Source organism: Mustela nigripes, chromosome 12 (assembly GCF_022355385.1).
Source record: "Mustela nigripes isolate SB6536 chromosome 12, MUSNIG.SB6536, whole genome shotgun sequence".
Lineage (NCBI taxonomy): Eukaryota > Metazoa > Chordata > Mammalia > Carnivora > Mustelidae > Mustela > Mustela nigripes.
Genome location: NC_081568.1, coordinates 69,840,925 through 69,853,284, shown reverse-complemented (window position 1 = coordinate 69,853,284; position 12,360 = coordinate 69,840,925). Strand labels below are relative to the sequence as shown.

Below are 12,360 nucleotides of genomic sequence, written 5' to 3'. Positions count from 1 at the left end.
CTTTTAATTTCATGTTGTTGTTTTCTCATTCTTTTGCTTTGTGCCTCTCTGGTATGTGAAAGAGTTTACTGCCAGGCGCATGTCATGGTATAAGTGTCTGTGCCCCCCACCCCCCACCCCGCAAGAGGATGATGGATGATGCTAAAGCCCTCCTGCTTCTTCAGCACACATTTAAACTGGATTTAAAGGCTCTTTCTTTCTTTTTTTTTTTTTTAAAGATTTTATTTATTTATTTGACAGAGAGAAATCACAAGTAGATGGAGAGGCAGGAAGAGAGAGAGAGAGGGAAGCAGGCTCTCCGCTGAGCAGAGAGCCCGATGCGGGACTCGATCCCAGGACTCTGAGATCATGACCTGAGCCGAAGGCAGCGGCTTAACCCACTGAGCCACCCAGGCACCCTTAAAGGCTCTTTCTAAGGGGGCCTGCCAGGTAAGCAATATCCATGGGTTCCGTTGTGAACACTTACTTTATAATTGCTGTTTTTGCCTTTAGAATTTGCTATTTTATCCTATGGGGCTTGAGAAATACAAAAAAAAAAGCTGCTTTTAGAATATTAGTCTTGTGGCTCTGTCATGACTCTGAGCCTTTCATGGGGATCTGGGAGATGAAAATGAACCAGGCTTCATGTTCTAGAAAGTTGAGATCTGATTTTAGGAAATACAAGAAAAATTGAACTGTTAAGCCTGAGTGTCTTTGGTATAATAGGCAGATAACTTTCAGTACTCTGCTTCATCAGACTTAGACTTTACTGGTGTCTTACTTTTGTATTATCTTCAGTCAGAACTTGCCAGTGATTCATACTTACTCTCTTCATCCCTCTGATGCTGGCAGGGTCCACCTACTCTGGGTCCTTGTTCCCAGCCTAGAGGGTCCCTGGTTGCACTCAGAATAGAAATAAAACAAAACATGAAGCAGCAAGAGGTGAAAGCAGAGTTTATTGAAGGTACAGAGAGAGTGCATGTTCAGACAGTGCATTCCTCAGAAAGGAAAAAAAGAGAGCCTTGTCCTTGTTCGGGATCTGGGCATTTTTAATAAGGGTCATGGTATGGTATACATGTCCTTTCAGGCAACCAGAAACCAGTAAAAACAAAGACGAGGGCCCAGGTATTATCCTGTTGTGGGAAAAAAGGCAAAGGAAAATTTAAATCTCCTTACTACTGACAGCTCATTGATAAGTCCTTGAATCAGGCAGAGTGACATTTCTCTAGGATCTTAGCTACCTTGATATTAATACTTTGCTAAGAACAAAAGGCAGTCTGAGCTAATATTATCCTAACCCTCCATGATCCTGTAAGTCTTCTTGAACATAAAAATTCCTTTGGAAACTTCTTATCTCTTCCACCTCACCCCCCACCGCCCCAAGATATATGTTGACACTATACATCTGAAGGGTCTCATGACAAAAGTTTTATTAGACAGTAATAAATGACCTTTTCCTAACAACAGTTAGCCCCCCTTAAGGTCCTGGAAACCTTGCCTGCAAAATTCCTTAGAGACTTAAGCTATCCCTAACCCCCTCCCAACCTGAAAGTATATAATGCGCCACTCCTCCTGACCCCAGGGCAGCTCTTTCTCTCACAGATCCTGTCCCATGCTTTAATAAAATTACCTTTTTGGACTGAAGATGGTTCAAGAATTCTTTTTGGTGTTGGTTCCGAACCCCAACCTTTTCCTATATCAGTCCCAGTCCCTTGGAGCCAGGCAAAGGGGTCTTTTGTTGAGGTGTCTAGTTGAGGTGGTCTAGAATACACATATGATGGCTTTGTTCAGTCATTTGCATCAATTCCTTCTTCAGATGTTATCTATTCTTTTTTTTTAGATGTTATCTGTTCTTTTTTTTTTTTTTTTAAGATTTTATTTATTTATTTGACAGAGAGAGTTCACAGTAGACAGATAGGCAGGCAGAGAGAGAGAGGGGGAAGCAGGCTCCCCGCTGAGCAGAGAGCCCAATGCGGGACTCCATCCCAGGATCCTGAGATCATGACCTGAGCCGAAGGCAGCGGCTTAACCCACTGAGCCACCCGTGGCCAAGATGGAAGGAGTCAAAACAGCTTGAGTCAGAACTATCAGGCCCCAATCTAATTTCAAGGGATGTTGGGAAATGTAGAGTTTCTGTGTTTCCAGGAAGGTGAAACAGGATTGTTGAACAACTAGTCTGTCTTTGACACAATAGTGGAAATTCACTTTAAGAGCTATGAGTCCAATGGGCGCCTGGGTGGCTCAGTGGTTAAGCCGCTGCCTTCGGCTCAGGTCATGATCTCAGGCTCCTGGAATCGAGTCCCGCATCGGGCTCTCTGCTCGGCAGGGAGCCTGCTTCCCTCTCTTTCTCTCTCTGCCTGCCTCTCTGCCTGCTTGTGATTTCTCTCTGTCAAATAAATAAAATAAAATCTTTAAAAAAAAAAAAAAGAGCTATGAGTCCAATAAAAACTTCTAACTATGTGTTTTGGTGTGGTCATAATCAGTTAATGCATTGTCTTCGTGAAGACATAGTTGCTCTAGGGCCTGGTTGTTTTTTAAGTCCCTAAGCAAACTTAGGTTTAATGATAACATAATCATTTTCTGATGCATATGTTTAGCAATAAAATATGAAAGGAAACAGGTGGAGAAAGTGGCTACCTTTGGGCATGGGGATGTAGAGGGAAGAGTGGAGACAAGTAATTCCTATTTTTCTTAATAAATTTTCAAGAATATCTTTATTTGGGCCGCCTGGGTGGCTCAGTGGGTTAAGCCTCTGCCTTCGGCTCAGGTCATGATCTCAGGGTCCTGGGATGGAGGCCCACATCGGGCTCTCTGCTCAGCAGGGAGTCTGCTTCTCACTCTCTCTGCCTGCCTCTCTGCCTACTTGTGATCTCTCTCTCTATTTCAAATAAATAAATAAAATCTTTAAAAAAAAAAGAATATCTTTATTTAAAATATAGGCATGTATAAATTTGATAGAGGTAAATTATAGAAGTGAAAAGCAAAAAATTCCATTGGGACATAAAGTTGTCTTCATTTAACAGGGCTCATATCTGAGGCTTTGTATCTTCTGATAAATTTGGTCTGACATCTCTTCCCCTCCACAGTGTATCTTCCATTCATCCATGGTAGCTTGTGATTCCCTCTGCTATAGAAGTTTACTGTTTTAATTGTTCATTTACATCTATATTGTCTTTATTGTTTTCCCCCAGTAAGCAAAGTCTGATTTTTACCAATTTTCCATTTTCAAGCTCTAGTGTAGTGCTGAACACTTAGTTTGATATGTATTGAATGAATGTGATTTATAATAAGGAATATATATTAGGTTTTCATTCTGGGTTCTAGCAAGGTTCTAAAACCCTTGGAATTTTCTACGTGCTGAGTTATAAAGGTGTTTTTGTTACGTTAAAGAAGTGACTTAATGGAAAGCTTCCTGGGAATCTAAGCGAAGGCTGGTTGGGGTTGGGGGGGACAAGCCCTGTGATTTGAGGGTTAGAAGTGGCCAGAGATTTAATCAATTGTGCCTATATAATGAAGCCACCATAAAAACCAAAAAAGGTGGAGTTCGGAAAGCTTCCAGTTGGTGAGCGTGTGTGAAGGTGCTGCAGGAGTGGTGCACTCAGAGAGCATGGAAGCCCTGTGTTCTTTTCCATATAGTTTGCCTTATGCCTCCCTTCCATCTGCCTGTTCCTAAATTATATACTTTTATAATAAACCGGTAATATAGCAGGGTAACTGTTTCTCTAAGCACTTTGAGCCACTCTAGCAAGTTAATTGAATTCAAGGAGGAGGTTGTTGGAAGCTCTGGTTTATGGAGTCTGTAGCTGGTAGGCCAGAAGCACCAATTAGTGCCTCTGAAGTGGAGGTATGGTGGGCAGGGATACATACAGTCTTGTAGGATTCCGTCCTTGACCTATGGAATCTCATACTATCTCTAGGTGGATAGTGTAAAAAATAAGTTGAATTAGTAGAACTGCCAGCTGGTGTCAGAGAATTGTGGCGGTGTTGGATACCTTCAAACTGTAATCATTGTTAGAATCGTAATGAATAATTGAAACTATTGATTAGAACAGTGGATTATATTTGTTCTCTGTGGCCCTGAGGGCTAACCGTAGAACACATGAGTAGAATATTCAGACAGATATATTTGTGTTCTGTTTGATGAGAAATTTAACAAAATGGCCGAAAAGTGGAAGGAGCTCCTTGAAGGGTGGTGCATTTCCTTTCTGTTCAGGAAGACGTTCTGGCATAATGACAATGAGTAAATACAAATGGTACAGAACTGGGATGCCTGGGTGGCTCAGTTGGTTAAGCAGCTGCCTTTGGCTCAGGTCATGATCCTGGGGTCCTGGGAACAAGTCCTGCATCGGACTCCTTGCTCGGCAGGGGGTCTGCTGCTTTCTCTGCCCCTTCCCCTGCTTGTGTGTACTCTCTTTCTCTCTTGCAAAAATAAATAATCTTTAAAAAGAGGGGGGGAATAAGTGGGTCTCTTCACCCAGATTCTTGTTAATTTCAGACAAAGAAATATCATGACCCAAAATGTAATTTTCACAGCGTACATATAATCGCATTTACTAGAATTATGCAAGTGATTATGAGAGTGTTTTATATATTTTTTTTAAATCTTTTTTTTTTTAAGATTTTATTTATTTATTTGACAGAGAGAGATCACAAGTAGGCAGAGAGGCAGGCAGAGAAAGAGGGGAGCAGGCTCCCTGCAGAGCAGAAAGCCCGATACGGGGGCTCAATCCCAGAACCCTGAGATCATGATCTGAGCCAAAGGCAGAGGCTTTAACCCACTGAGCTACCCAAGCACCCTGAGAGTGTTTTATATTTTTATATACTCAAAGTAGTAAATGAGTTTGATTATTAGGAATCCGACACAGGCTAAGCTATGGCATGTTTCTAGGAAAAAGATAGTTGAAATTAAGTTTCCACTATTCTCCAGATTTTTCTTTTATCAGTTTCCCATATTGTTCCGTTAGGGGAGGCACATTTGCTTCACACTATCCTGTTACATCATAGAGTTCATTTTCCCAATGTAAGGACACGTTTTGAGAAATCACACTGTGGTCTTGTAAACTCCAGTGTAGAATGAATTCATGACTGTCTGAATCTTTTATAAATGTGTGGTTACAACCATCCAATGGAAGATAACCTAATGTTCTACCGGTGCCATTTACATTTTCAAAACATAAGGAAAGATTATTGGTCAATGTTTCGATGTGAATGAGAGGTATTCCCTTAACAAGCAAGGAGGAACCCAGTAGAAGGCCGTTATATCTAGGGTATGTTTTCCAGATAGAAGTTGGTGAATATTTCAAATACACCAAAAAAAGAATCTGACATTTTTGCAGTTAAGTTTTTCTTTTCCTCAAAATAGAGGTGAAGCTGTGTGTGTGATTTGCCCTGGCATAAATCCAAGTGTCAGTTTGGTTTTCAGAATCAAGAAGTTTTTTCAGGGTAAGGACCATCAGCAATGAGGGCCACAAGAAAAAATAAAATGTTAACCCAGAGGCTAAAGTTATTCCTAATAATAGAGACCATTGTAGGACAAACTTAGAGAAAAACAGATATGTCAGCTAGTATGTGAGTTCCATGTAGGATAGAGTAATTAACAAGTGAGAGATTTAATCCATAGGGCACATAACCAATATGAAAGCAGCCAGTTCTTCCAGTACTATAGGATTTTACCTTCAATTAAGGGGTCCTACTATGTGCAATGCAGCAAAAAGCATTAAGATACTTCTTAGGACAAAAACAGCTCAAATAGTTAAATCCAGAATTCCTTCTTGACTAATTTCTTAAAGAATCTGAGGGGAAACCTATTGAAAGAATTCTTCATTTCGTGCAAAGTGGTCCTCAAGAAGGAGGAGAAGGATAAATGTTACAAATGGTGTCGTAGAGCTTTATAGAAAAGCAGATAAAGGAGCTTCCCCAATAAGATGATTCTGGAAAAGGGTTATAAAGAAAATAAGTTATTGGTTAAAACAAACAAAAAAAAGACCAGGATTCCAGGATGGCACAGTCGGTTATACGTCTGCCTCCTGCTCTGGTCATGATCTCAGGGTGCTGGGATGGAACTCTACATTGGGCTCCCTGCTAAGCAGGGAGTGTGCTTCACCCTCTTTCTTCTCCACTTTTCCCCCCTCATGCTTGTGCATGTGTGCACACGCTCTCTCTCAAATAAATAATAAAAATCTTTTTTTAAAAAAAGGATGAGGAGGGGCACCTGGGTGGCTCAGTGGGTTGAGCCGCTGCCTTTGGCTCGGGTCATGATCTCGGGGTGCTGGGATCGAGTCCCGCATCGGGCTCTCTGCTCAGTGGGGAGCCTACTTCCCTCTGTCTCTCCCTGCCTGCCTCTCCATCTACTTGTGATTTCTCTCTGTCAAATAAATAAATAAATAAATAAAATCTTTAAAAAAAAAAAAAAAAAGGATGAGGAGGGGTGCCTGGGTGGCTTAGTTGTTAAGCGTCTGCCTTTGGCTCAGGTTATGATCCCAGGGTTCTGGGATCGGGCCCCGTGTTGGGCTCCCTGCAGAAAGCCTGTTCTCCCTCTCCCACTCTCCCTGCTTGTGTTCCCTCTCTTGCTGTGTCTCTCTCTGTCAAATAAATAAATAAAATCTTTTAAAAAATAAATAAAAATAAAAAAATAAAAAAGGACGAGGAAATACATAGGCCTGCTCTAGTGTTTTGGGAAAACTGTCTACCCAGATGTTGTGTGCTTCAACTCTGGGTCTGTTTGAGTGTTAGGTATGCAGTTGGTTTAATGTTTGGAGCTTAGATTAGTGGTCTAGAGCTTGTTTTAAATGATAATTATGAATCCAAGAATCAATGCCTTTGAATTTAACTGTGCAAGGGTTGGTTAAGAGTGCCTGATAGGGTCTCTCTTTTGGGGATTGTATGTTATCTTTGAAGAGATGTGTTTTCTAATAGACAGAATCTCCAGGTTATAGATCATGGCACAGGAGGTCTTCATCTCCTAGGAGTATGCGTGCTTTTTTCTTTAAGGCCTTTAGTTGTTTTTTTTGCAGTATTCAAGTATTTCTCGTTTGACCAGTGTGGGCTCACAGGCCCCAGAGTCGAGTCTTGAAGTCTTCTAGTTACTGTTTCAAAAGGAGATAGTTTATGTTTCCCAAAGGTTGTGAGCCTTAGGTTTGATAACAGAAGTGGCAGAGTCTTAGGCCAGGGTAAATTAAAAGTTTCTGTCATTTTGGCTAACTGTGTTTTAATTATGCCATTGGTTCTTTCTATCAACCCTGATGATTGGGATGATAGGTGCAATGAAAATGCTGTAGCACAGGCCAGATTCTACAAACTGCCTTGATTATTTGTCCTATGAAATGAATTCCTTTATCACCATGTAATTCAGATGGAATTCCCCAGTTAGGTATGATTTTCTCTAATAATACCTTGGCTACTGCTAATGCAGCAGCTCTGTGACAAAGAAAGTCTTCGACCCAATGGGAGTATATACATACCATTACCATTACATATTTGTATGCTTGTTAGGGGAGTAGCTGGATGAAATCCCACTGCTAAACTTCACAGCGTCCTGAGAATAATGAGAAATGACCTGTGGATCTATTAATCGGCTTCCCAGGGTTATGCTTATAAAAGAGGAGTGGTAAGTTTCCACTGTGGTTATATGAGATGGGTACCAAAAAAATTGTTTTTCCCAGTGTGTCATTTTATCTGTATTCCAGTGGGTCATTTCATGGATAATGTTAAAAATCATTTTTTGTGGGTGATCAGGGAGGATTGACTGCCCATTTGGGCCATACCAAGGTTAAGTGTTTGGGGTAAAATTTACAAGATGATTCTGAGCCCTTCTTTATTTCTTTAGTAGTAGCATTCTGTTGATTATCTTTCATTAATTGTTTTGGGTCCTTAGGGGATTTAGAAGGAGTTAAGGCTGACAGTAATTTTAATATGGAATGATTTTGTAAAGCTGAAGTTTTGTTTTGTTTTGTTTTGTTTGCAGCTGTACCTTCCATATGATTGCCCCTATTTTTCCTATTGGCTGCAGAATGACCGTGGATTTTCATTATAGCTAGAAGTTTGAGTACCTGGATTGACTCAAATAATTTTAACACTTAAGAACTATTTTTTTTTAAAGATTTTATTTATTTATTTGACAGCGAGAACAAGAAAGCACAAGCAGGGGGAGCAGTAGAAGGAGAGGGAGAAGCAGGATCCCCATCTAGAGGGAGCCTGATTTGGGATTTGATCCAAGGACCCTGGGATCATGACCTGAGCCTAAGGTAGATGCTTAACCATCTGAGCTACCCAGGTGCCCCTTAAGAACTATTTTTAATTTGTTTCTCAATAGAGAGTAGAAATCCTCTTTGTTTTGGGGCACCTGGGTGGCTCAGTCAGTTAAACATCCATCTCTTAATTTCGACTCAGGTCATGATCTTAGGGTTGTGAGATTGAGCCCCACCTGGGACTCCCTGCTCAGCAAGGAGTCTGCTTGAGATTCTCTCTCTCCCTCTCCCTTTGTCCTGCCCCCCCCCAATAATTAAAATTTTAAGGGAAAAAAAATCCTGTCTGTTTTCAGAGCATATGTAATTGTATGTAATCCTACAAGCATCTTGGCATCAGTGTACCTGCTGTACTTTATCTGTTGCTGAGGCAGGCCCACATTAAAGCAAAAAGTTCATCCTGTTGGGCCAAGAGAGTCTCCAGTATGGGGTTTGCTTCAAAAAGTTCAGTAACTGAAGTTATAGTGTTCCCCTCCCTGATATTTCTCCATTCTGTCTTTCAAATAGGAATCATCATTGAACCAAAATTAGTCAGCATTGTCAGTAGGAGTTTCTTAGAGATCCAGTTTAGGAGTTAGTAACCAGTCAGCCAGTCACTGTAATACAGTCATGAAGAGTCTTGCCAGAAGGGAGAAGAAAGTAGCTGGTTCAAGGAGTGGCACCTGGCAGTGGTGACATTTAGAAGTTAAAGTAGGATTTCATAAGAAGTAAATCTGCCTAGCAGACAGATGTTGAGTCTGGTGAGAGTTAAGGAGAGCTTCGATGGAATAATGGAATAAGGAACATAAACAGTACAAGAGTAGCCCACGACTAATTCTTCTGCCCTTTCCAGCAGGCTTGTAGTTGCTGCTATGGCTCTGCTACAAGGTGGCAGTAATATCCTAAGAGCTTCCGCTGGCTTCCGTGCCTTTGAGTTAAAACACCTAAAGCATCGCCTTTGCTTTCATAAATGAAAAGAAAAAAGGATAACTTAGAATTTGGATGTTTCAATGTCAGAGGGCCAAATAAGCTATGTTTTATTTCTTCAAATGCCTTCTGGCTTAGCTAAGTTCATGGAAGTGGCTCAGACTGATTAGCATTAAGCAAGATATATAAGGGTTGAGCAATAGCAGAAAAATTAGGGATCCAATTCTGGCAGTATCCAGCTAGTCCCTGGAACCTATGTAACTGTGATTCATTTGCTATAGTAGGAGATTTTGCTTAGTTATAGACTTTACAACCAGATATATTCATTCAAGATTAGTTTCCTGCTTCCAGGGATGCCTGGGTGGCTCAGTTGGTTGGATGACTGCCTTCAGCTCAGGTCATGATCCTGGAGTCTCAGGATCGAGTCCCGCATCGGGCTCCCAGCTCCATGGGGAGTCTGCTTCTCTCTCTGACCTTCTCCTTGCTCATGCTCTCTCTGTCTCTCTCTCAAGTAAATAAATAAAATCTTTAAAAAAAAAAAAAGAAAGAAAGAAAGTTTCCTGCTTCCAGTACCAATCAATATTTTTGTAAATGTGGATACACACATTCTTTTTTTGTCTTTAAAAAACCTGACTGGGGCACCTGGGTGGCTCAGTCATTAGGCATCTGCCTTTGGCTCAGGTCATGATCCCAGGGTCCTGGGTTTGAGCCCCATGTTGGGCTCCCTGCTCAGCGGGGAGCCTGCTTCTTCCTCTCCCACTCCCCCTGCTTGTGTCCCTCTCTTGCTGTGTCTTTCTCTGTCCAATAAATAAATAAAATCTTTTTTTTTAAGTTTGATTTATTCCTCTGAAGGGAGCACTATTTGGGTTGCTGCCCATAATTGTGTTCCCCACCCAGATTGCAATTCTGAGACACCCAAATAAAATACCCGTTTTTATTTTAGCTCTGCCTCCTTTTTTTGGTTGCCATTTCTGGTGTCAGAAGAAATGGGATCCAAAGTGATGTAGTGCAGTGTAGTGTGTTCAGGCTAAGTCCTTTGGGTATTTCGAGTTTGGCCAGTTCAGAAGTTCATGACTCCTCTAGTGAGGATGAGCATAGGGCTAATCTCCTTAATGGCCACTTGGCTCCATTTTAAACCTCCCACACATAATATGACTGCATTTCATTTCACTTTTCACAGATCTCCTCCCTTTCCTTCAGATTGAATGATATCTGTTAGAGTACCTCAGACCTCAGGGATTCTCTCTCTGTCATCTCTGTTTTCATGATAATTCCATTTAGTACAGTTTTAAATATGGATGTTCTGTTTTTCAGTAGATTCTTTATTATTGTTGCTGTCATCTAGTTCTAATCTGAGATTTCTAAATAATTATTTTTCTTTACGTTGTTGAGCACGGTTGTAATAACTCCTTTAAAATTCTTGTCTGCGGGGAGGAGTCAAGATGGCGGAGAAGTAGCAGCCTGAGACTACTTCAGGTAGCAGGAGATCAGCTAGATAGCTTATCTAAAGATTGCAAACACCCACAAATCCAACGGGAGATCGAAGAGAAGAAGAACAGCAATTCTAGAAACAGAAGATCAACCACTTTCTGAAAGGTAGGACTGGCGGAGAAGTGAATCCAAAGCGATGGGAAGATAGACAGCAGGGGGAGGGGCTGGCTCCTGGCAGGCGGCAGAGCAACAGAGCACAGGGACATCGCTGAGGGACATTGCTCCAGAGGCTAAACCGGGGTGAAGCCCATGCGGGGTCAGTGTGGCCTCAGGTCCTGCAGGGTCACAGAAGGATCGGGGGCGTTTGAGTGTTGCAGAGCTTGCAGGGAAGCCGGATATAAAGATAGCCGAGAAGTGAACTCTCAGCTTGGGGTTACCTTGAACCGGTCGCAGGCTCAGTGAGCTCGGAGCATGGCCAGAGGCCAGGGAGACAGGAGTAATTGGGCGCTATTCTCTGAGGACGCACTGAGGAGTGGGGCCCCGAGCTCTCAGCTCTTTTGGGCCAGAGACTGGGAGGCCGCCATTTTCATTCCCGTCCTCCGGAACTCTATGGAAAGCATTCAGAGAACAAAAACTCCTGAAAGCGAACCCGAGGGGATTACTCAGCCCGGCCCCTGTTAAGGGCGGTGCAATTCCGCCTGGGGCAAAGACACTTGAGAATCACTACAACAGTCCCCTCCCCCAGAAACATCAACAAGAAATCCAGCCAGGACCAAGTTCACCTACCAAGGAGTACAGGATCAATACCAAGGACAGCGGTGGAATTCCAGAGGAGGAGAAAGCAAAGCACGGAACTCATGGCTTTCTCCCCATGATTCTTTAGTCTTGCAGTTAATTTAATTTTTTTTTCTTTTTCAATTTTTTTTCTTCTTCTGCTAAATTTTTTTAACTTTTACCCTTTTCTTTTTTAACATTTTTTAAATAGTTTAATATATACATATATATATTTCTTTTTTATATTTTTTCTTTATTCATTTTCTTTTTTTAATTTCTTTTCTTTTCTTTTTTTTTTTTTATGAACCTCTTTTTAATCCCCTTTCTCCCCCGACCCAACGATTTAGGATCTCTTCTGATTTGGTTAAAGCGTATTTTCCTTGGGTCTTTGCCACCCTTTTAGTATTTTACTTGCTCCTTCATATACTCTTATCTGGACAAAACGACAAGGCGGAAAAATTCACCACAGAATAAAGAACAAGAGGCAGCACCGAAGGCAAGGGACCTAATCAATATAGACATTGAATACGACAGATCTTGAGTTCAGATGATGGTTCTCAAGGTTCTAGCCGGGCTCGAAAAAGGCATGGAAGATATTAGAGAAACCCTCTCAGGAGATATAAAAGCCCTTTCTGGAGAAATAAAAGAACTAAAATCTAACCAATTTGAAATAAAAAGGCTATTAATGAGGTGCAATAAAAAATGGAGGCTCTCACTGCTAGGATAAATGAGGCAGAAGAATGAATTAGTGATTTAGAAGACCAAATGACAGAGAATAAAGAAGCTGAGCAAAAGAGGGACAAACAGCTAATGGACCATGAGGGGAGAATTCGAGAGATAAGTGACACCATAAGACGTAACAACATTAGAATAATTGTGATTCCAGAAGAAGAAGAGAGAGGGGAGCAGAAGGTATATAGGAGAGAATTATTGGAGAGAATTTCCCTAATATGGCAAAGGGAACAAGCATTAAAATCCAGGAGGTGCAGAGAACCCCCCTCAAAATCAACAAGAATAGGTCCACACC

At 41.5% G+C, this 12,360-nt stretch overlaps 1 long non-coding RNA gene across 1 annotated transcript in view; it reads right to left on the bottom strand.

Annotated features, from left to right (window-relative positions):
- Nucleotides 1-878: 878 nt before the first annotated feature.
- LOC132027866 (uncharacterized) overlaps nt 879-12,360 on the bottom strand; it is a 51,936-nt gene continuing 40,454 nt past the window's right edge. The window contains exons 2-3 of the long non-coding RNA XR_009407231.1: nt 1,610-1,740; nt 879-1,112 (exon numbers count right to left, since the gene is read on the bottom strand). This is a non-coding gene — a long non-coding RNA (uncharacterized LOC132027866). The remainder of the gene's footprint in view (nt 1,113-1,609; nt 1,741-12,360) is intronic.